We start from the raw sequence: 22,642 nt of genomic DNA on the forward strand, positions 1-22,642 counted from the left end.
GAATGGGAGCAAAACTGGAAGAATCCTTACATTCTCTTTCAATAAGCATAAAAAGGAGATGAGCTTCTGAAAGCATTCAGAGTATTGAGCAATCTTACCTCTACCAGTAGCCTCTCAGAAACTATATAGAAAAAAAGACTGAGTCTCTTATTTTGTGATAACACTAAGACACATCAGTCAAATAAAATGGGAGTGCACTGTTTGGTAGGGGTTAAAATATCTGTATGTAAAAGGGAAACCCAAAAAATCCAATCTCTCTGGAGAACTGCTGCCAAAACCCTCTCATGAAAAATGTATGGAGCCTTCTCAGTACCCAAAAAAAGAATGTAGGCTAAAAAAACAATATCAGCTCTGTCTTCCCTGTAACAGGCCCCCACTCAAAGGCCTGGTTTGCAAGAAAAATGAAGGAACTGATTTTGGTCTACCTATCTTCCCAAATGCCAAAGCATAGGTGTTTTGGGTTTGTGTGGTGGGGTTTTTGTTAGCGGGGGAGGGGCTGCAGGGGTGGCTCCTGTGAGAAGCTGCTCGAAGCTTCCCCGGCTCCAAGTCGAACCCACCTCTGGCCAAGGCCAAGTCCATCAGCAACAATGGTAGCACCTCTGCAATAATGCATTTAAGAAGGGGAAACCTGCAGTGGAGGAGGGCAGTGGGATGTGAGAGAAACCCCTGTGCAGACAGCAAGGTCAGTGAAGAAGGAGGGGGAAGAGGTGCGCTGGAGGAGGGATGCCCCCGCAGCCCATGGGGAGACAGCAGGCTGTCCCCTTGCAGCCCATGGAGGGGAGCGGGGGAGCAGATGCCCACCTGCAGCCTGGGGAGGTGCCCACACCGGAACACGGGGATGCCCCCGAAGATGGCCGTGGCTCCATGGGAAAACCTGTGCTGGAGCAGCCTGTACCTGAAGAACGGCGGCCTACGGAAAGGACCCACACTAGAACAGCTCACGAAGAACTGCAGCCCATGGGAAGGACTCATGCTGCAGAAGTTCATGGAGAACTGTCTCCCGTGGGAGGGACCCCACGCTGGAGCAGGGGAAAAGTGAGGAGTCCTCCCCCTGAGGAGGAAGGAGCGGCAGAGACAACATGTGATGAACTGACCCCAACCCCCATTCCCCATCCCCCTGTGCCACTGGCAGGAGAAGGTGGAGAAATCAGGAGTGGAGTTGAGCCCAGGAAGGAGGGAGGGGTGGGGGGAAGGTGTTTTAAGATTTGGGGTTTACTTCTCACTATCCTCGTTTTGATTTGATTGGTAGTAAATTAAACTGATTTTTGTTTCTTCCCCAAGTTGAGCCTGTCTTTTGCCTATGACCATAAGTGGTGAGTGATCCCTCCCTGCCCTTGTCTCGACCCACGAGCTTTTTTTTATATTTTCTCCTCATCCTACCAGGGCTGGGGGGGAGGAGTGAGCAAGCGGCTTCACGGTGTTTTGTTGCCAGCTGGGCTTAAACCACAACAATAGGCTAGGATACCCTAGACTTATTCTGGGACCTGATGCAATATATCTGATCAAAGAGAGGCTTAAGATTGCTGCTTCCAGCGTTATCTGGCCTTTTGTGCACAGAAACTATGCTCTGTTTGTGTGTCTTGCAGTATTTATAAAGAGGAAAATTTCTCAGATATTGGAGCAATATTAGAGCTTTACCCTAGTGAATCAACACTGCTACATTATATGAGCGTTTTGATTCTATGCCATTTTGAAAACTATCTGTTATTGCTGGTAGCCAAACATGAATTTGCAGACTTCAAATGGATTGTTTTTTTCCACTTCTATCTGAGGAAAAGTTATGTTGACTATATACAATCTTACCAGCTATTACTTCAAAGGACTTGAACTTACAGACTAATGACTAATTTCCTTTGAATGAAAGGTAGCTAACAGTTTCTATCAATTACCAGCAGATAGTTACAAACTCTTTAAGAAAAAAAAAAAAAAAAGCACTATCTCATGAGGTCTTTCGAATTGCCATCTTTGGAATTATCACACACTTCTATTATGTAGCACCAAGCAAATACCACATAGAAATTTCTCCAAACTGTGTTTATGATTAGTTTCTTGTTTTGATATTGGATCTGCTACCCCTCCCAGCTTTGTAATTCTGATAGAAGGAAAGAATAGGAAAGCTTAAAAAGGGACATTCATGGCCAAATGAGTTCACTATAGTCCCCTATCTTCTAGCTTGCCTACATTTTATTCCTTCTATTTTCCCCATCCATACCCATTTAATTTTGTATGTTCTTTGGACAAACAGAAACAAATTTACAACATTTTCAAATCCAGGGAATATGTTACCATATTTCTGTTTACTATCTTCATTCTGTGTTTCCTAGGATTTACTTGGAAATTTTTTGGTTTTACGTGGGGAAAGAAACATCTATTCTATTTGTCTATTTATTCTGTTTGTAGAGAAAATCATTACTTGGTTGAACACTTCATCTGGATTGTAAAGTTTAGAAGTACTGTTCTATGGGCATATTTTAATCAACTTTCACCTCATTATTATCAGTCTAAGAATGCCATCAGAAGGTTTGGAGATTCATGTTTTTGCAGAGTTTGAACCAGCACTGTCATTTTGAATTTATCTTGCTTAGACATGTAACAGCAAAAAAATGTTGAGTTTAGTACTTTACAAGTGACCTCTACTGGATCACTTTTCTGTATGTTGCAACTCAGAGTAAAATGACTACCATCTTAGTCTATTATATTATATTCATTTGGCAATAAAGCTAAAATAAGAATGATTCATACCTCTTTTGGAACTATTATTTCAAGCTATTTATAGGTTCAAGAAGACATCATTGCACAGGCCTTGATGGCTGTATTCAGAACCATAACATCGCATTTTTCAGGAAGTGACTTTCACACCATCCAGCTTCAGGTGTATAAGTACCTAAATTAGGAATGAGTGAGGTCTCAGGAAAGTGATTCTGAATATTTGCTAGTAATTTCTCTCTCTCTGCTGAAAATATGAGCAGCTAAGATCTTGTCTTAGGAGTCTTAGATGCTAAAGGTAGATGGTGTGAATGCCTCTTTGTAAAAAAAAAAAAAAAATTAAAAAAAAATTACACTTGCCTACGCTACCTAGAAGCCTTTAAAAAAAGATTTAAATGTTTTACAAAAGTATAGGTTTGTTCTTCAATCAAATGCCTGACTTTATAAGCCAGTCTTCACTGTAAGATTGTACTTTTTTTCTTTTTACATAGAATATAAAAAGTTCATTCTTCATTGAAATTTTAATTCTCTAAATGTACAAATGCTGAGGTAAAACAAATGGGTAGATTTTCTTCAGATTAATTCAATGGCTATATACTTCTTTGTGCATTTATTCTTTCTTTCTTACAGCACAGCAGTTCAATTATTACTGAAAATTTATAGGCTCCATTTTCCCAAATAATTGAATAAAGCAAATTAAATAAAGCCCCCCAAAAGCAGAAATATGCCTGGCAGACAGCTAGCTTACTAGTTTTCTTGTATAATTGAATAATATTTATCAAATAAGCTTTATATATACTGAAAAAACAAGAAACATTACAGACTGTTAAAATACTTGTGCCTGTTTTTCATTAGATATCTACTGTCTTGAAAAGGTAAATGGTGTGCATTAGCACTTCAAGAAGAAAACAAGCAATTTCATAAACGTTTCTGTAATAAACATTTGTATCAAGGTAGATTTTGCTAGCATGATAAAAATAGGAATAATTGTGCTTATTCTGTTTCCAGTTTATTTTTTTCTGTATGTCCTGGGTATCATCAATACATCTTTGTGAAAAGAACTGATATCAGTAGCTGCAGAATCTGGCATGACCCACATGTTACAATTTAACAAATAAATGAAATGGGTGGCCAAAAGGACTGCCTCCACTATTGGGTCAAAATATGCACACATGCATAAAAATAGACCCTTGCTTTCCCATCTGTAATTTGCTAATCAAAATGGCTTGCTGTAGTCCTTGAAAGCTAGTAAATACAGACTCTGGTGAAGGTTAAAAGGAAGTGTTTCATAAACAAAGCCCTAATACAATACTGAAAAAATACACATTTTGACAAATGTCTCAGTTGCAAGATGATACTCTCTAGGAAGGAGAGTGTTTTCTCAATAGGAGGTTTTAAATTACTGAGGATTGTATCTGGTATTTTGAATTAGGAACAACAGGTAGGTGAGCAAAGGTGGATTCAGGGGGAAAAAAGGAAAAAGGTTGCCTTTTTACTTGTAGACACCTCTCTAGGCTAAAGAAAAATATATTTTAAAATTTCCTTTGACAAAATATGTGGAAAAAATGGGGGTAGGATTTATTTTGCCTACCTACTTTTAGGCAGCTGCACATGAGCTAGTGAGTTATCTTAGCTCCATTAGAGTTAAGAGACCTCTTCAATACGACCATTGGAACTTAGAGTGCAGATACATCTAACTGTAGATAACTGTGTACTTTGAGATGAGATAGGTCACTTCCTGGATTCCATTGACTAGCTGTCTTTCAACTATAATGGCAGCTTGAACAACTAGTTCTTATGTAAACATTTACACTGTGGACATGGCAAGTCAGTTACTTACTAAGTGGTCAAAATTGTACCTTGCAACATGTCAAATCTAGTTACGTTATGGAAAATGCTTGTTTATGAGAGGGGGACTTTTGTGCTCCATCAACTTTCAGTTGTCTACTCTGACTTGTTTTCGCCTTTATAGGTGTACTGGTTTTGGCTGAGATGATAGATTTAATTTTCTTCATAGCAGCTCATATGGTTGATAACACACCAGTGTTTCAGCTGTTGCTGAACGGTGCTTGCACAGCATCAAGGCTTTCTTTATTTCTCCTGTTGCCCCATGGGGGTGTACAAGATGTTGGGGGAGGACATAGTCAGGAGAGATGTCCCCAACTTCAATACATGTTCAATGTATTTCCATATTCTTAATATCTGACTGGTGTGTCAGACTGTCTGCACTGGCTTCCTGAATGACTTTTTGTCAGAAAGTTTGTTTAGTTCATGTAAATGTAGACTCCTTTCAGAAATTTCTGTTGGTAATTGATATTCTGGTCCTGTACATTACGCTATTGGTAATATACTTCCCCTTGTAAGTAGAATTAGTACAGCAGTCAACTGCTATAGGAAGTACACTCTATATGTTTTGTAAGTAGGCATTTATTCTCACTGATGAATTCAAGACTGAAGCGAAATTGGACTTCAGCTGAATGTGGAGAAAGATGGCGGATGAAAGACGATGAAATAAGAAATCTTTTTCACAATTTAGCTTATAATCTTTCAAGTTTTGTGTATTAACATTAAAACAGTATCTAGATACCCATTGGCAAAGAGCTGGTAAGGACTTGCTGAAATCCTTGGTATTTTAAGAGCTAAAATTGGAGCATAAATGGTTGGAAGATTTCATTGTATAGTGTGGGGAAACAGTTCAAATGCTTTTGTTGCCTTATATAGCAGCAGACATCTTCTGAATGTATCAGAGAACTTTCTTTGACCTTGCTGCAAGGTGAAAATGAGACACGCGCTTTTCATTTGTTCCCCTTCAGATAAAGTGAGATGCCTCAGGTTTGAATTAGGTCACTCCAGGTTTTCACCAGGAAAAATGAACACTTCAAGAAGAGGAACAGAATGGAAGAATGATCACTGCCCCTTCTATTAAATGGCATGTATGTCTTTGATTTGACACTACAAGTGATTATTTTTTCCTTATTTTATTCATTTGCCATGCAAGTTAACTGAAACTGCAACAGTAAGTAATACCTTTGCAAAGTAATTCTGAAGAATGTTACTGTTGATTAAATCCTATTTCTGTTACAGACTTCAACCTGAAAAAAAATGGCTCATTAACAAAAAAAACTAACCATGAAGTTGAAAAACCTCATTTTGTTTTGTCCTAAGGTTTCATTGAATTTTTTCAATTCATGAATATGGTTTCAAATTTCAAACTGTGCTAGTTAAAATGTGATGTTTTCCTTTTTCACTTTTAAACCAGGTATGAAAATGTCATCTAATAAAAAAAAAAATGCTTGAAGATTCATTGACTGCATAAACCAGCACAACTTCCCACGTATTATAGCTAGTTTCTTCTATTGCAAAGGTCCTATAGATACAGTGTGAATAATACTAGTAATTACTGCAGTTTTTGAAGACTAAGAAAAAACTTACCCTTTGAAGTGGCAGTTCTTTTTTCTGATCTGAAGCTCAGATTTTAGAAATAGCTAGATCATTTTCCTTTCCATTATTTCTGTCACCACAGAGATCTTGCTCTTGGTTTCAGAAATTGTTACCATATCTTTAAAGAGCATCACATTTTTCTGTCAGTTATCACTGTATGGCCTACAGTTAGAAAATGACATTCATAGTTTATATAAATGAAATTTACTCATTTTCTGTATATTTATGGTTAGCTTGCTTATTTTATTTGCATTTTATTCCTGCATTAACTCCTATTTGAAGAATGTATATGATATTTAGGGAAATTTTAATGCTTTGAAAGCCATTTCAATATTTAGAGGTGTCTAAAATATTTTTTATTAGACTTCTCTAAAGGAAGACCTTTAAAATGCAATTGGTGTCAACCATGAAGCCTTGTGAGTCATTCTGGGCTATTAAGAAGCAGACTCATCTTTTCTCAAGACAGCATTTTTAAAACAAAGTACTAATTCATAGACTATTCAGAAAACATTAAATATTAAAATAGTCCTCTCATTGGCAAAATAATTCCACTATAAGCAATGTGAATTACATTTGTTTGTGTGCACTTCTATGTATCCTTATCATTCTATTTTCTAGATACTGTTTTATTGCTCAGTCTGGTTCCCTGGATATTCTCCATATTGAATTTTGCTGACATAGTTCTCACTCTTTGCCTTTTCCTTTCTTTTTTATTTGTTCTGAGCTTTTCCATCTCCACTCCACAACTGCACCCTGCCAATGAAACTGTTCATAAAGCTTGAGGGAATTGAGCAGGACTTGGCTTGAGACTGTATTTAACACTGCTTAGGGGTGGGGGGGTGTGGAACTATTGTCCCAGTTATACATCAGTTCTTTTTAAATAACCATTACCCTTACACCAAATGCAGGATGTGGAGGTGTTAACCACCAAGCTTCCTTATTAAGCAGTGTTTAAATATTTTTTAAATTAAAAAAAAACCCCAAAAATAAACCACCCTAAATTTAGGGTTCTAACTCTGTATTTGGACACCTTAATATAGTTTGATTACTTGTAAATTCTAATTAGCTTCTTCTGCATCCATTTGCCTGTAATATTAAGTTTTCATAAATTTGTGGTGCTTAATGTTTGTGGTTCTATATTTAATTAGGATCAGACTAAAAAAATCCAAACCTTCAACATACATACAACCTTATTTAAGAAACCTCGCGAAGCAGTTTTACCTTGTAACACTGATCAAGCATTTATAATTCATGTAATTTAAAACTGTTACAGTCAGATCTAAGCAAAAACATATGATTGCTATTCCTTCCCTAAATATGGCTTTGGAAGGAAAGCCATCATAAGAATCTCCCATTCTTCCTCACTTTCCCTCCTGTAGAGATTTTTAGGAATGCAAATCAGGTGGGGATTCAGTTCCCTATGTAGTTATATGTTATAAATTGCATACATTGGTGTTGCTGTTTCAACCATGACATTCACTTTGATGCAGCATGTGCATAAAAGCACATAATTTCATAATATATGATCTTTGTTAGGCTGTCGACAACCATTAGAAACTGCACAAGAAAATTGGGATAAACTATAATTACTCAGATGGGCCTTTGAACATGACACACAAGCCTGTGGTGTATATATGTGATGAGTATTATGAGATGCTGATGCATGCAGGCACACAGAACAGCTCATTCAGGAACACAGCCACATGAGCTACTCCTCTTTAAGCGTCTGCTGTATGCTTATCCACCCTCTGGCAGGCAGTAAGCTGTAGCTTTTTTACCTTAGCAGTGGGTGTTTGGTATGAAGCTGTGCCTCTCCATGTAACCTGAATACAGCCATTGTGCAGGCTATATGGTCCTGAGTTCCCTCCAGTCATCCAGCTGTGTTGCAGACTTTCCCTTAAAACTGCCTTTACCCTACATGTTTTATTTTTACCATCTTTTCTCCTACAAAATTGACAGTGACCCTCTGGCTCTTGTCTTCCATGCCAGTTTTGTCCTATGCTATCTTTTTTTTGCTAGATAAATTTCCTTTTCCAGTTTTCCTTTTCTTTAATTTTTCATTTTGTCTTTTGCTTGGTGGCTTTTCTATTTCCTATATATGTCTTCAAACTTTGCCCGTTCTGTTATGGGCATATTCCTACCATAGAGATTCACTGTTACTGTTTGTACTGTATAAGTGAGGATTTGGATTCAGATCCCCTTCAGGTACTGTAAATCCCAGGAAATTAATATGTCTTTGGTACACATCCAGAAATACCTTTTTGAGAAATATCTTGGGATGTGAAAGTGAACAATCCCTGCCACCAGTACTGAACCCTCCTTCATTTTTATCTGAGTGACTTCCTGCAACTTGTAACCCAAAATAGGCTGACATTCCTCACTGCTATGAGTTGTGAAAAGCAATATTTTCCATCCACATGAGCCTGTAACAGATACTGTTGACCAAGGTGATTGCTTATGACCAGATCTTGATCTCCGTTTTCCATGAGTAAGCTTCATCAGAGAGAAAAAATCTACAGTCTTGGTACTGTTCCATGAGGTATGTCTGCCATTCAGGAACATAAAAAGTAACGACAGCTTTAAGGCTTAGCTTTGTTATCTCCAGTCCCCAACACTGTTCTGCCTATTCATAGGTCTGTTCACAGAGAAGTCTGGAAATGCAATTATTCCATCCTCAGTATCCTCCATTTCATGGCATGCCTGTTGGACAGCTTATGCAATTAGAGAAGATGTCGGTGGCTCTGATCCTGAGTTACTTCTTGTATCTCATGACAAGTAGTTGCACAGTGATGGATCAGCTGTGGTAATTTCCTTTCTATTGATGGCTAGTTGGTGTTTATTCCCCCTTCAACCCTAATTTTTTTTAGAAGTCTGGTGAGACTCTTTCCTCCAGTTGGAGACCCTATGTGATGTATATCTGATTTTCAGTACCACCCTTAGCCCCCAGGACAGTTCTTAAATGCTTAGCAACCTAATTGCTGCTGTGGCTTTTCACTACCATTTACAATTAACCTCTTTTAGCAGAACTGAGTCCACAGAATGAGGCAATGATTCCCCTGTCTTTGTGTGTGGAGACTGCTTAGAGACCAAAGGGCCTGGCTATCTCTATTCAGGTTCTGTAAAACTGGTAAACAGGCTGTGTCCATTGCCTTTCAGTAAATATTAACTATGTAGTTCTTGAAATAGTTTAAAAGTGTGCTTTCATCACCTGGCTTAAGGATGAAATTACGGTATCTTGGGCTCAGATAATTCTTCAGAAAAAAAAAAAAGTGGATGTTAGTGATACTCTTTTTTTTTTTTTTTTTTTTAAAGATATTGCCAGAATCTGGCAGATTACCATCCCTGACTTCAAGATGATACAAGTGGCTTCCTCCATCCCTCTCTTCCCTCTTTCCTTCCTTTTTTCCTTCCTGCCTGCCTGCTTGCTTGCCTTTTCCTCAGCTGCTTCCAGCACTTTCCAGACTGCAGGTCAGATCCTGACCTATTCTGCCTTTTTGTTTACCTATCATCTATTATTGTACCTGCTCTTGATAGCATACTTCCTTCTCAGCTATAGCTGTAAATTTTCCTTTTATTCTGTAGTTATATTTTAAAGAATTACAGACATTTAAATGAATGATGCCAAGTTCCTAGAAACATTTTTATTTATGATTACACTTTCACTTACTCAAAGTTACACAGTATATATAAATGCAATACAAAAAAGAGGGCAAATAATTTAATTAACAAGAATGTTAATTTTTTGATGTACTGAATGCAGGATAGATAGCAAAGAACTAGGCCTACTGCCTAGTCCTTAACCATCAAAAATACCTCCTACTCCCCAGAGACATATCTTCTAGAAAAAGGGATAGAATACTTAAACAAAACTTCTGGAAATTCTTTCTACTGCTCTGTGGGTTTGTCTTCATAAACTATAGTTATTCCTATGGCCTAGGTAAATACTAATTACAGCAGAATATCACGGTACTCTCTGTAACAATGTTTGGCAATTTAGCATATGAGAAAAATAAAGAAATATTTCATGTCAATTGAATATCAATATATAATACTTCTATAGTGGTTGCATCACATAGATGGAAATATAAAATGTATTTTTAATAGAAAAATCTTTTATTGAACAAAAACATAGATATTGGCACATTAAAAAAAAAAAAGAAAAAAAAAAGAGAAAAGCAGAAAAATTATTGTTGTGTAAAGATCAGCCTTGTGTAAGTCTTGTTCTAATACAGAACTTGTCAATAGGAAAAAAATGGTTCTTGCTGTGTGGTTTGCTATAAAGCCAGACTGTACTATAAAGAAGTTGTCGTGGTTTAACCCCAGCCAGCAACGAAGCACCACACAGCCGCTCACTCACTCCCCCCCACCCCGCAGTGGGATGGGGGAGAGAATTGGGAAAAGAAGTAAAATTCGTGGGTTGAGATAAGAACAGTTTAATAGAACAGAAAAGAAGAAACTAATAATGATAATAACACTAATAAAAGGAAAATAGTAATAATAAAAGGATTAGAATATACAAGTGATGCACAATGCAATTGCTCACCACTCACTGACCGATACCAAGTTAGTTCCCGAGCAGCGATCTGCCCCAGGCAACTCCCCCCCAGTTTATCTACTGGGTATGATGTCACATGGTATGGAATATCCCTGTGGTCAGTTTGGGTCAGCTGTCCTGGCTGTGTCCCCTCCCAACTCCTTGTGCCCCTCCAGCCATCTTGCTGGCTGGGCATCAGAAGCTGAAAAATCCTTGACTTTAGACTAAACGCTACTAAGCAACAACTGAAAACATCAGCGTTATCAACATTCTTCTCATACTTAACTCAAAAACATAGCACTGTACCAGCTACTAGGAAGACAATTAACTCTATCCCAGCTGAAACCAGGACAGAAGTATATTGTAATAATTATTCCAGATTCTAACCAGTATTTAGAGTCTCAGAGAGGACATAAAGCATGGGGAAACTTTCTTAAGGGTGAGAAACAGCGTTTTTAAAATTAGTTTTTATACCAATTTATCCAAATTTTGGCACAGTTAACTTACTATCACAGTGGTATGATTTACTTTAAGTACCTATTAAACTCACGTGTAAGGAAAGGGGATGAAGTGTTAGCAAGCTCTAACTTTCAAACTAAAATATTTCTTCAGCTGTAGTTGACAAAATCAACTAACTGATAAAAAAGGATTGTATCTGTGATTAATCTGGTGACTCTAAACCCAGCCTTGACTTTCAAGACACTTTTTATCTGTGTAGATGTACTGTATGAAAACACAACAATGACTAGGCAGATTGCTTTGGGAGTCATTCCCCTTAGCTGGGGGTGTTGCTGGAGTGCTATGAATACCTCATCTAATAAATCTGAAACTTGCTGATAGAAAATATCCATTTGTACTTTGAAATGTCCACTTATGCCAGTATTTTCATGGTTAATACACAAGTCTGTTTACAGGAATGAGAAATGTTTTACACTTTAATACCTCCTTTTAATAAAGATCTGATTTAGAGCTCACTCTTTCAAGAAGGCATCTACTGCTGCTCTGACTCAGAGAGACAGTAATAGATGGCTGGGGAAAGAAAAAAGAAAAGGACAAGTGCAGAGGTACTGCTCCTGCTATCCCCCCATTTATCATAGTCTGTGGCACGTGGACTTCCTCAGTAGAGGAGTGTATCTATTTAATTATGTAGTTCCTTTTCTTAAATTTGTGGTTTAGTAATTTAGCTCAATGACCTTCTTGTGGCACAGAAAACTGATCATTTCTATTCATATCTTTATCATATTCTCAGTCACTTTTTTCAGTGCAGAAGACTCCAATTTCACATATGCTGTTTCTGACTTCTGATCTTCTCTGCTGTTGCTGTTAGTACCTCTTATTGTTATCCTGTGTTATGTGTTTGTGGGGGGAGCAGTATTCTAGATGCAAGTGCAAACTGGATTTATAGAGTTAAGTTCCTTATTTTGTTTCTAGTAATTCCTAAAATTCTTCTAGCTTTTTTAACTACCTCCTCAGCATGAAGTTGATATTTTAAAAAACATTGCAAGAGTAATCCCAAGACTTTTCCCACAGTGCAGTAGCTAGATTAGAGCCTATTATAAGATTCTCTCTATATGTTGTCAGTTGTTTTAACCCCAAGCATATCGCTTTATCTGCCATTTTATTGCCTGTTTTTATTCTGTGAAATCATTTTGCAACACTCTGCAGGTTTCTTTCATTTTTGCTCCCCTATTTAAGTTTAGAGGACAAACTTTCCATGCATGCCCTTTTCTACATTACATGAGTGTGCTAAAACACAGTCTCATCATAGCTCTGTACAGGTTTCCACTAATTGATAACCATGTTTTAAAAGTCAGTGGAGATGTAGCCTAGGTAGGATCCCCTTCATGAAGCGGATAGTAGCTTGAGCTGCTCAGAAACATAGTTTAGGTTACAGACATGTATCCAAATGGTCCAACAATGATACATTTTTGATGTCTCCTAAGAGGGGGCTATAATTGACTTATGTAATTAAGTCAGGACAGTGAAAAACCAGGGAGAATGAGAGAGAGGGGATTGTTTTTAGACTAATACAATCTCACAGAACAGTAAGATGTCTAAACACTACAGTTAGAAAATCTCATAGTAGGTGGTGGTCAGGCTGTCCCTGTACTCTACAGACTTAGCCAGTACCAGCTGTCCCTTGGGAGGAGCAATACTTAAAGCTCTGCATACTAACAAACCAAAGTTGAAGGTATATGTGAACAGGGCTTGGACTCTGTTGTGTGCAAATAGCTTGACACAGAAATGTATGAGATTGGTTCAATAGTTGGCTCAGAATAACTCGGTTGTTCTGAACAATACTTACATGCTTTGAGTTTAAGCTCTCCTCCTTCACAACATTTTGAGACTGAGTTACATGTTTTTCTTTACTCTGTGCTTGCATTTTGCATGTGTTCCTGCTGCTCTGCATGAAAGCTTGGTTAGGATACAGTATTTCAGACTATTCTGAACCTTACAAGCTTATTTAGATTTTTATTTTAAGAATGTAGCCAAAGAAAATTGTATAAATAAAATAGAGGATGGTAGAAGACCCTGGAAAGATCAGCACTAAGGAAATATAAGAATCAGCAGTATTAAGGAAATATAGAATCATAGAATGGTTTGGGTTGGAAGGGACCTTTAAGGGTCATCTAGTCCAATCCCCCTGCAATGAACAGGGGCATCTTCCACTAGATCGGGTTGCTCAGAGGCCCATCCAACCTGACTTTGAATATTTCCAGGGATGGGACATCTACAACCTCTCTGCGCAACCTCTTCCAGTGTTTCACCACCCCCATTATAAAAAATTTCTTCCTTGTATCTAGTCTAAATCTACCCTCCTTTAGTTTAAAACCATAACTCCTTGTCCTATCGCAACACGCCCTACCAAAACTATGCTTAATGCTCCTTATTAGTTCCATGAGCAATATGGCTAGGTGTGTTAGAGTAAAAAGCATTTGTGACTGTCTAATGTGAATATGGTGGGTAGTTCAGCATCAGAAAATGCATCCAATATAGAAATAAGATATGCATATTTGACTACTTTAGTCAGCCAAAATACTGCCTCAGATCATGAAACAAACACAGAAAACAATTCTATTTTTCTACATTGTTTCTGTCAACCTAAAGGTGGAAATCAAACTTTGACTGCTGTCTTTGAAAAAACCCTATAGCCTGTACAAACACAATCTGATAAGAATTAGAAGTTTACTGGGGGCATATCAAATAGTTATGAGATAAGGCCAGGACTTGCAGGGTTTGAGTCTGTTCCCCATACTTAGGAAACAGGGACTTCTAAATCCAAAACTAGCCAAATGCAGAAGGGCCCAACCACCAATCTGAATACTGTAGCTGGCAGTGTTATGAGAAAAGTCATTGGCAGGGACAGAGAATAAAGTTTGCTTGGAATAGCTCCAATAGCTAGTTTTGACCATATCAGAACAAAATACCATAGAAAATGTGCTTTTAATTGTACCTCATCACAAAACCTCAAAAAACATTGCTAGGTCTTTTTCCTAAATACAAATTTAGGAACAACTTTAACTATGGTGGCATAATTGCCCCTTCCTTTCTTGCCCCCCCCCCCCCCCCCCCAATCTGATCAAAATAATATTGCTTAGTCTATGGGGGAATGGTGGGGAATGCTGCAGTGATGCAAATTTGGCACCGTGTTTTCACTGGGTTCCTCACACACAGCATTGCATCTTCATGAGTCACTAACATACTGTAAATCCCTATATAAGTGAGATTTCTTTGAATAGTGCTATGTCACAAGAAGAGAAGGGGGAAAGAGTAATATTTTTCTGTAGAACAGAACTGTTTTATCTTCTCAGAGCTATTACGCCAAGCTGTGTTTCATCAGTTCGGGATGCTCACAGTCAGTGAAGAACATCTGTGGAAATGAATGTGCTGTTCCACATTTCTCTGCAGACAACAGCTACCCTTTCCTATTAAAATGGCTTATACACTACTGAGCCTGAAGTGCTACTTCATTCTCCTTTGGGCTTTGCTCTCAAAGAACATTGACCAAGTCCTTTTTTTTTGCAATAATGCCTGTGGCCCAGCACAAATGTGGAGAGTCCAGAACAAGATCAGAATTGCTCAGTGTCAGTGCAATGGTATCCTCATTGCTTCTCAAAAAAACCAAACCAACAACAATGGAAAATTTACTGCCCATCAATGTTTGCTAATATAGGTGTGTCACTGCTAAATATGCCTTGCATTTTTTGTATCTTTCAGGATGCAAACATGGTATTATGTTTAAAACACAGTATTGTTTTCATTTTTCTAAGTACCAGTTAATTCAAAGAATTCATGAAGAATAAAAATTACTCTCTGCAGCCAGGAAGATAGAACATTTTCTCTTCAACCTCATCCTTGACTCCCAGCTATTTTAATGCTGTTCTCATAGAATGATGCTGTGATTGAAGTCTTTGACAAGCACCATATTTCAGGCAATACTGCACACTGTATGCACTCTGTGAAAAAAAACTTTCAAATTGTGACATTAATGAACAACAAAAAAAAAAAGTCCCGCCCCCCCCCCCCCCCCCCCCCCCCAACAAACCTAAAAAAATCAGGAAGCACCTGACAAGTCAGACACAAGTTGCCAAACACTATCACTTTTTGAAATCCTAAGATTTCCCTTGAATCATTGCTGTGTGTATATATATACCTCTGCCCTTTAACACATTTCTGTGTACTGCTAGAGAGCTCCACAACATAATCTTCAGCACAGAACTAAGAAGGGAGCCTCCATTCTGAATAGAAACATACCCATCCTGGGAATAAGTTGTGGCAGTCTGCCACAACCAAGTGTTGCTCTAGAAAGGAGAAAAAAAGTTCATTATGTGCAAGAAGAAATTGGAGCATGGGCAGATGATTAACAAAATGTAGTAGTGACATCAAACACATCACAAATCTGAACATTCATATAACCATTTAATAATTTATTTTCTTACGTTTATTTTTGGGCAGCATATCTGAATTATGCTTGCAGTATATCTTCTGTTGATTCATTTCCTGGAGCTACTTTAAGTTGCTTGCTATGAAGACTGTACACTTCAAACCGATTCACTCTGTGTTTTCAGCAATTTCAACTACTGATACCCTAGGCATTCTGGAACTGCAGAGCATGTTGTCCAGACAACTATAAGTCTGCATTTACAAAGGTTTTGAATGGTGAATGCATTCAGATAAGTTGAAAATGAATGTAAAGCTAGAAGAGAATTAAGGGTTTCATAGAATCATAGAATCATTTAGGTTGGAAAAGACCTTCAAGATCATCGAGTCCAACCATCATCCATGCCCACTAAACCATGTTCTGGAGTTCCCCTGTCTACTCGTTTTTTTGAATACCTCCAGGGATGGTGACTCAACCACTTCCCTGGGCAGCCTATTCCAATGTCTGACAACCCTCTCAGTAAAGAAGTTTTTCCTAATATCTAACCTAAATCTCCCTTGCCGCAACTTGAGGCCATTTCCTCTCATCCTATCTCCAGCCACCTGACAGAAGAGACCAGCACCCACCTCAGACCAACCCCCTTTCAGGTAGTTGCAGAGAGCAATAAGGTCTCCCCTCAGCCTCCTTTTCTCCAGGCTAAACAACCCCACTTCCCTCAGCTGCTCCTCATAAGACTTGTGCTCCAGGCCCTTCACCAGCTTGGCTGCCCTTCTCTGAACAGGCTCCAGCAACTCGATGTCTTTCTTGTAGTGAGGGGCCCAAAACTGAACACAGGACTCAAGGTGCAGCCTCACCAGTGCTGAGTACAGGGGAACAATCACCTCCCTGCTCCTGCTGGCCACACTATTTCTGATACAGGCCAGGATGCCGTTGGCCTTCTTGGCCACCTGGGCACACTGCTGGCTCATGTTCAGCTGGCTGTCAACCAGCACCCCCAGGTCTTTTTCTGCTGGGCAGCTTTCCAGCCACTCTTCCCCAAGCCTGTAGCACTGCATGGGGTTGCTATGACCCAAGTGCAGGACGCGGCACTTGGCCTTGTTGAACCTCATACAATTGGCCTCAGCCCATCGATCCAGCCTGTCCAGATCTCTCTGTAGAGCCTCCCTACCCTCCAGCAGATCAACCCTGCCTCCCAACTTGGTGTCATCCGCAAACTTGCTGAGGGTGCACTCGATCCCCTCATCCAGATCATTGATAAAGATATTAAACAGAACTGGCCCCAGTACTGAGCCCTGGGGAACACCACTTGTGACCCGCTGCCAACTGGATTTCATCCCATTCACCACAACCCTTTGGGCTCATCCAGCCAGCCAGTTTTTCACCCAGCGAAGAGTACACTTGTCCAAGGCTTTGTTCCTTTTCAGGGAGATACTTTATAGGAGTTCACGCATGCTGGAGACTTCTACTTTAATCAAATCACACATGGAAAGCAGTATGAAGGTTATGGAGAAAGAAGATCAGTTATTTTTCAACTAAGGTAAGTTTGAAAAGACTGAAGTGCATTTTAAACAATTCATGTTCTATCACTGATGGCTGTTGGCAAAGGCAGGCTTGAAGGCTAGATCCTTTAGGCTGAGGGTCAATCAGCCAGCTTAGTGTAATGGCTTATAACAAAGTGTAGCAGTATACAGTATCAGTATGCTCTACCAGCAAAGTTCTTCTGCAGACACAGGTATATCAGAAGAGTTAAGCCTTCATCCCAATATGATAAAGCCATTCACACTACTGAAAAGAAATTTAGGGTAGTAAAAACAGTTTTGTCAGAAGTCAGTGGAAATTTTGAGTTGCAGATATCCTGGGACTGAAAGACAGACATGGGGCACTGCACACAGATGACGCAGTGAAAAACAGTGATGTAACCTGAGTGTATACTTTCATTTTAAGGACAGTTCACAGGTTTGTGGACACAGGCAACAGGGAAACCGAAGTGTAAGGCACCCTCCTCACATGACATTGTGCTTACTAAAATCATTTGGCATTAAATTTATTTAGAGGCCTGCAAGGCATATGTATTACCTTGAGGAGGAGACTTCTAGAACCAGCTTACATGCAAAAGGAGACAGTGGCTCCTGAGGAGTTCCTCCACACCACTACAGGATGAACCTTTGACTCATAGAATCACAGAATGGTTTGGGTTGGAAGGGATCTTTAATGAACGCCTAGCTCCAACCCCGCTATCTTAGGCACGGACATCTTCCACTAGACCAGGTTGCTCAAAGCTCCACCCAACCTGACACTTCCACATCTCTGTGCAACCTCCTCCGGTGTCTCACCAGCCTCAGCCAGCTGCACTGCCAAGGGCAAGCCAGTGTTATCAGCCCTGCTGGCCTTTACTACCTCACTCTTTTTTTGTCCCACAGCAGGGTTTCACAAGCCCTAGCAGCCTGCATATAGCAGAGTCCACAGCTGATTATGTGATGTGTCCTTGCCATAGGAGCCCACGCAACACAAGGCACAGGCTGGCTACTTTCTCTAGCAGTACTGCTTCTACAGGAATTGTGGATGAACAAAAGGAAAGAATAACAACAGTGCAGAAGTCAACAACTGCTAAGGTGTCTGTCACTCTTTAAGATCCCTCCAAATTCAGTTTTGAACAGTGGATATCTTGTCCAAAACAAGATTTGCAACAGATGGCTTAAAAGAAAAATTGCAAATTGTTATTGTAAAACATGGAGATATGATTCCTGATTCAAGCTCAAATTATCTACAGACTTAAAATATAAGAAAGGTAAGTTTTGTCTTTTAAATCTATTATCTTTTGAATTAAGAAATAACATATTTCTGGCATATAATAAAGACTTAGGAGAAACCCATAAAGAAAAAAAAATCTTATTTTGAATTTTCATTTACAAAACATCAACATGATTTTGACATTTCTGCAGCAATAGTTTTGTGAGTCAGTGTGGTGGTGCAAATGAAATCAGCTCATAGTTGCAGTTCTGTTTCATTTGCTATAGCATTTCTGAGTAAACATACTTGCACAACGACTTTTTGCATTTTGCTAATGAAATTATGCATATTCCACCCTTTGAAGATTGTATTCTCATATGCAAATTTGTATGAAAAATTGATACCTGTTCCACAGATCAACAAACATATCTTCATATGATAAAAAAAGGAGAAAATAAGTTTTGTGTTTCTTGTGCAGCTTGGAGTGCAGGTTGGGTTTTTTTTCTAGATACCTTTAGCCTTATTTTTGCTGTACAGCTTCACAAGATTTTTTTTGCATTGCTACCACCTAATGGTCATAATGTCTTGCCTTAGCTCTAATGGTAGTAATTTTGTCTCACTCATGTACAGCTTTCAGACAGAAATCATACAATAGCTTTTGTCTTTTTATAAAAAATAAAATAGTAGTAAAATACTAAAATTACTGCCAGACTTTCATCATCCATTTTTTTCTATTTGCATGGTAAAGTCTTTTTTCCTCAGTGTTCCTGAATTTCTAATGATAAAGAGGGTTATGATTAATTTGCAGATAGAAAAACCCTTTTCTGAATGCATACTACTCAATAAATGAACAAGCTGCTTACAGTAATTAAAGTAATGTCATCCTGTGCTCAAATTGCTTGTGCTAATAAAGCTAATTGGCAACAGCAAGCATTAACTGTGATTAGTCATATGCATCTAATGTCATCACCAGTGCCTATAATTTTCTACATAGAGGGAATTTCACATCTGTTTTAAATCACTTGTCTGTTGTCTGCATTGGTGTTCTTTCTTGTATTATTGTATCAAAGATACTTTTACTACAATAAATGACAGAAAAATTTTCTTTTTCAAACAAAGAGCTGCACAGTAGAGAACAAGATAAGAAGAATTTCCAAGTCACTTATTCTGATACAAGTGTTTGATTTCAGCTAAATTAATAAATCTGCACTTTCTGTCTTTTGTATATAGTCTGATATCCCCTTCTACAGGATGTAGATTATTTGCAACAGAACATTAATCTAATAAATTCAGACCACAACCTGTATTTCACAGTAAAACAGATGAGTCAAAAGATCCATTTTGTATTTGTTTTGGAAATTTGCAAGAAATTGTTATCAGGAAGACAAACTTTCCAGGCTTTTGCACCATTTATTATAGACAAACTCTTAGCTGTAAGTAGAACAATAATTATTTGCTGTGTCAATCCAAAAAAAGGGCAGACATTAAATTATCAAGAATCAGGTGGCTAAAGATGCAGCCTTAGAAACCAAAATTTACTACTTTTATTGCAGCAGACTTTTTTTTCTATTTGAAGATTTCCTTCTCCCTTCAGTTTTCAAACAGCTAACCAATAATTTCTACAATTGTTTTTCATAAGTTACATTTACTAGACCTCTCTAATTCACACAGCTTTCTATGTTCTCTGTCCAAATGGGTACATTTTTCTAAAACCACGAAGGTGTTTTTGGGTTCTCCAGCTAAGGCTTTTCGCCAGTGCTGGATGGAGTAACCATTTCATGTGTTACTTTGTTTGCTACACTTCTTAGTTTGCTTTTATCCAGCTGCTTGGAATTACTGATTTATGTTCAGCTGATGTTTGGGCTTATGCCTCACAGCTTCATTGACTGTGTGTAAGTTGAGACCAGTTGGTTTGCCTTTACTGATCCTGAGGTGATATGATAGCTCTATGTTTTTACAGAGAGATGCACAGATAAAAGTAAAGGCAACATGTGCTCTTTGAACAGCTCTGGTGATCCCCTCTTTTTTTTACAGCAATTTAGCTGGCTTTTTCCACTTCAGGTTTCAGGTATACCTCCATTACTCAAAGTTGTCTAGTTGCTTGTGAATTTTTTTTTTATCCCATTTCAGAGTATGATCAGATCATGAGTTTTTTTTCATCATCCTTCATTTTCTAAGACTAACTTCCAGATCTCCTCATAAAAATCCTCATAATTTTGGAATTCACCATGATATTACTCATATGAATTATACGCATCACTATGACCTGCCTCTGTGGTTAATGTGACATTAATGTCAGTACTCTCACTCTTTCACAGAATAGTCTTAAGTTTCACAAAATAACTTTATTGTAAAGATATAAAGAACCTGATCCTTAACCACATCAAAGCATCAAATTCTTAATCAGGTTCAATTTCTTTGATTGTTTTTGCCTATATAGACCACAAATGGTTTTGTTTGTTGGGGGTGGGTTTTTTTTTTTTTTTTGAGAGAGATCCAGTAGAAATAAAAGATACAAATCTGAAATTGCATCTAGAACTGCCAAATACTAACTTTCATTTTATCAGCGGACAACAAACTTCGTATCTTGTTCAAAAGATCTGAGCAACTTGTTTGTGAGCTCAGAGGATAGTTATCATATTGGCTCACTTTTATCTATGCTTCCAGATTTCAGAAAATATTCTTTAACTTTTAATTGGCTTAGTTGGCAAAATCTTCCCATTTCTGAGAAGCCAGAGTGGTCCAAATAGACTCAGGAGATTTTAAAATTTTGACAGCTTAGATAACTTTACAAGTACCCAACTCCTTCGTAATGGCAGCAGTACTTGTGTTTATAAGAAATAGTCATACTGTTTGTTCGGACACATAAAATCAGTAACCCAGCTCTGTGAAATCTCTAAAAAAAAAAGCCCCAAGCTTTCACCTGTTATGCCCCAAAGTACTCTGTATTTGTTTTTAGATCTCATCACCACCACTAAAAACAGTTCATCCTTTCTATCCGATATGGTGAACTCAGATACTTACAAACCCTGCCCAGGGAGCACAGTTAGGGCTCCTAGTCTTGGGGATGACTGGGCATAGAAGCTTTGCAAGAATGTTTTACAACTGAAGATTTCAAGACCCAAGTTTAGATGCTGTTTCATCTGTTACAGAAGTATACTACCACTACCTGGTCAGTGCAGCCAACAGGGAGATCATTTCCTGCTATAAGACTGACAGAAAATGTTTCTGAAAAGAGATGAAGAGAGCAGGCATGATGAAATATGATGCAACCACAAAAAACTATCTTGAGACCTCATGGACTGATTATGAGGAGAAACCATTTAGCCTGTAACCAAAGGAGGGACAGTAATGAAAAGGAAAAAGTCTAAGTTTCTCATGTTCCCCCTCAGGGATTTGGGTGGAGACTCTGCAGCAGTTAGTATAGCGAAGTTAAAGTTGCTGTATTTGCCTCCAAAAGGTTCACGCAAAAGAGAAGTCCTCTCCCATCAGTGCTGCCTGTCAAGGGCAAAATAGAGAATAACTGCTCTTGGTACAAGATGATAAATGCTGCTTTGTACTAGAAGCATGGAAAGTCGTAAAAATAGGGCCTATTTTTAGGTGTTTTTAAGGAGACCAAGTAAGGAGAGATTGTAATAAGGAATAAAATCAGAAAATAAGTAGATAAATGTGATCTTTTTGGCAAAGGTGGGAAGTTAAAGGGAAGTTGTGCCTCACAAGTCTATGAGATACAGTGTTACAAACGGAGTTTGCCCTGGAAAGCTAATCCTCATAATAGAAATGAAACTTACTTTTAAATTCAGGTTATTTAAATAACCGATCAGAATATGCATCTGAGGCGCTTCATTTGTATGGTGCTACTTGAAGAAGTCATAGGATAGTCACTTAATCCCTTAGCATTTTTCTTGTTACTGCTTCTTCATGTTACCCATCTCGGTTTGAAGTTTTGTCTTTTTGTCATTTAAAAGCTTTATGGTTCTTGCCCTCACTTTGGTTTTTACATCCTACAAAGTTATAATTTACTGGTCTAACAGATAAGTAGACCAGTAAGGGGCAAGCTGACCTGCCTCAGAAAGAAACACTGCTACCTACATAACTACTGTCCAATGCCAAAGAATATCACTTGAATTTTATTTGTATTTATTGTTCTTCTGACTAGTAAGCAAGAACTTTGCAAGTCTAACTATGAAGCTGGTCCTTCTCTCACCTTCCCCAACATAGATACTAAGTCAGTCTATCATCAAAAGGCTGGTGGAATAGGAGTAAGGAATATTATAGGGAAAGAAAACCCAAACCATTTTTGATAAAGGACTACCTGTATCATTCAATTTTAGTTAACATAACTATAT

General features: G+C 38.3%; 1 long non-coding RNA gene across 1 annotated transcript; it reads left to right on the plus strand.

Moving 5' to 3' along the window:
• The first annotated feature begins 2,860 nt into the window (after positions 1–2,860).
• Positions 2,861–13,782, plus strand: LOC115351822. Its single transcript, XR_003926921.2, has 3 exons — positions 2,861–2,874; positions 10,805–10,809; positions 13,269–13,782. It is a non-coding gene; the product is annotated as an uncharacterized LOC115351822 (long non-coding RNA).
• Positions 13,783–22,642: the final 8,860 nt, after the last annotated feature.

Source organism: Aquila chrysaetos, chromosome 16 (genome assembly GCF_900496995.4).
Source record: "Aquila chrysaetos chrysaetos chromosome 16, bAquChr1.4, whole genome shotgun sequence".
NCBI classification, from domain to species: Eukaryota; Metazoa; Chordata; class Aves; order Accipitriformes; family Accipitridae; genus Aquila; species Aquila chrysaetos.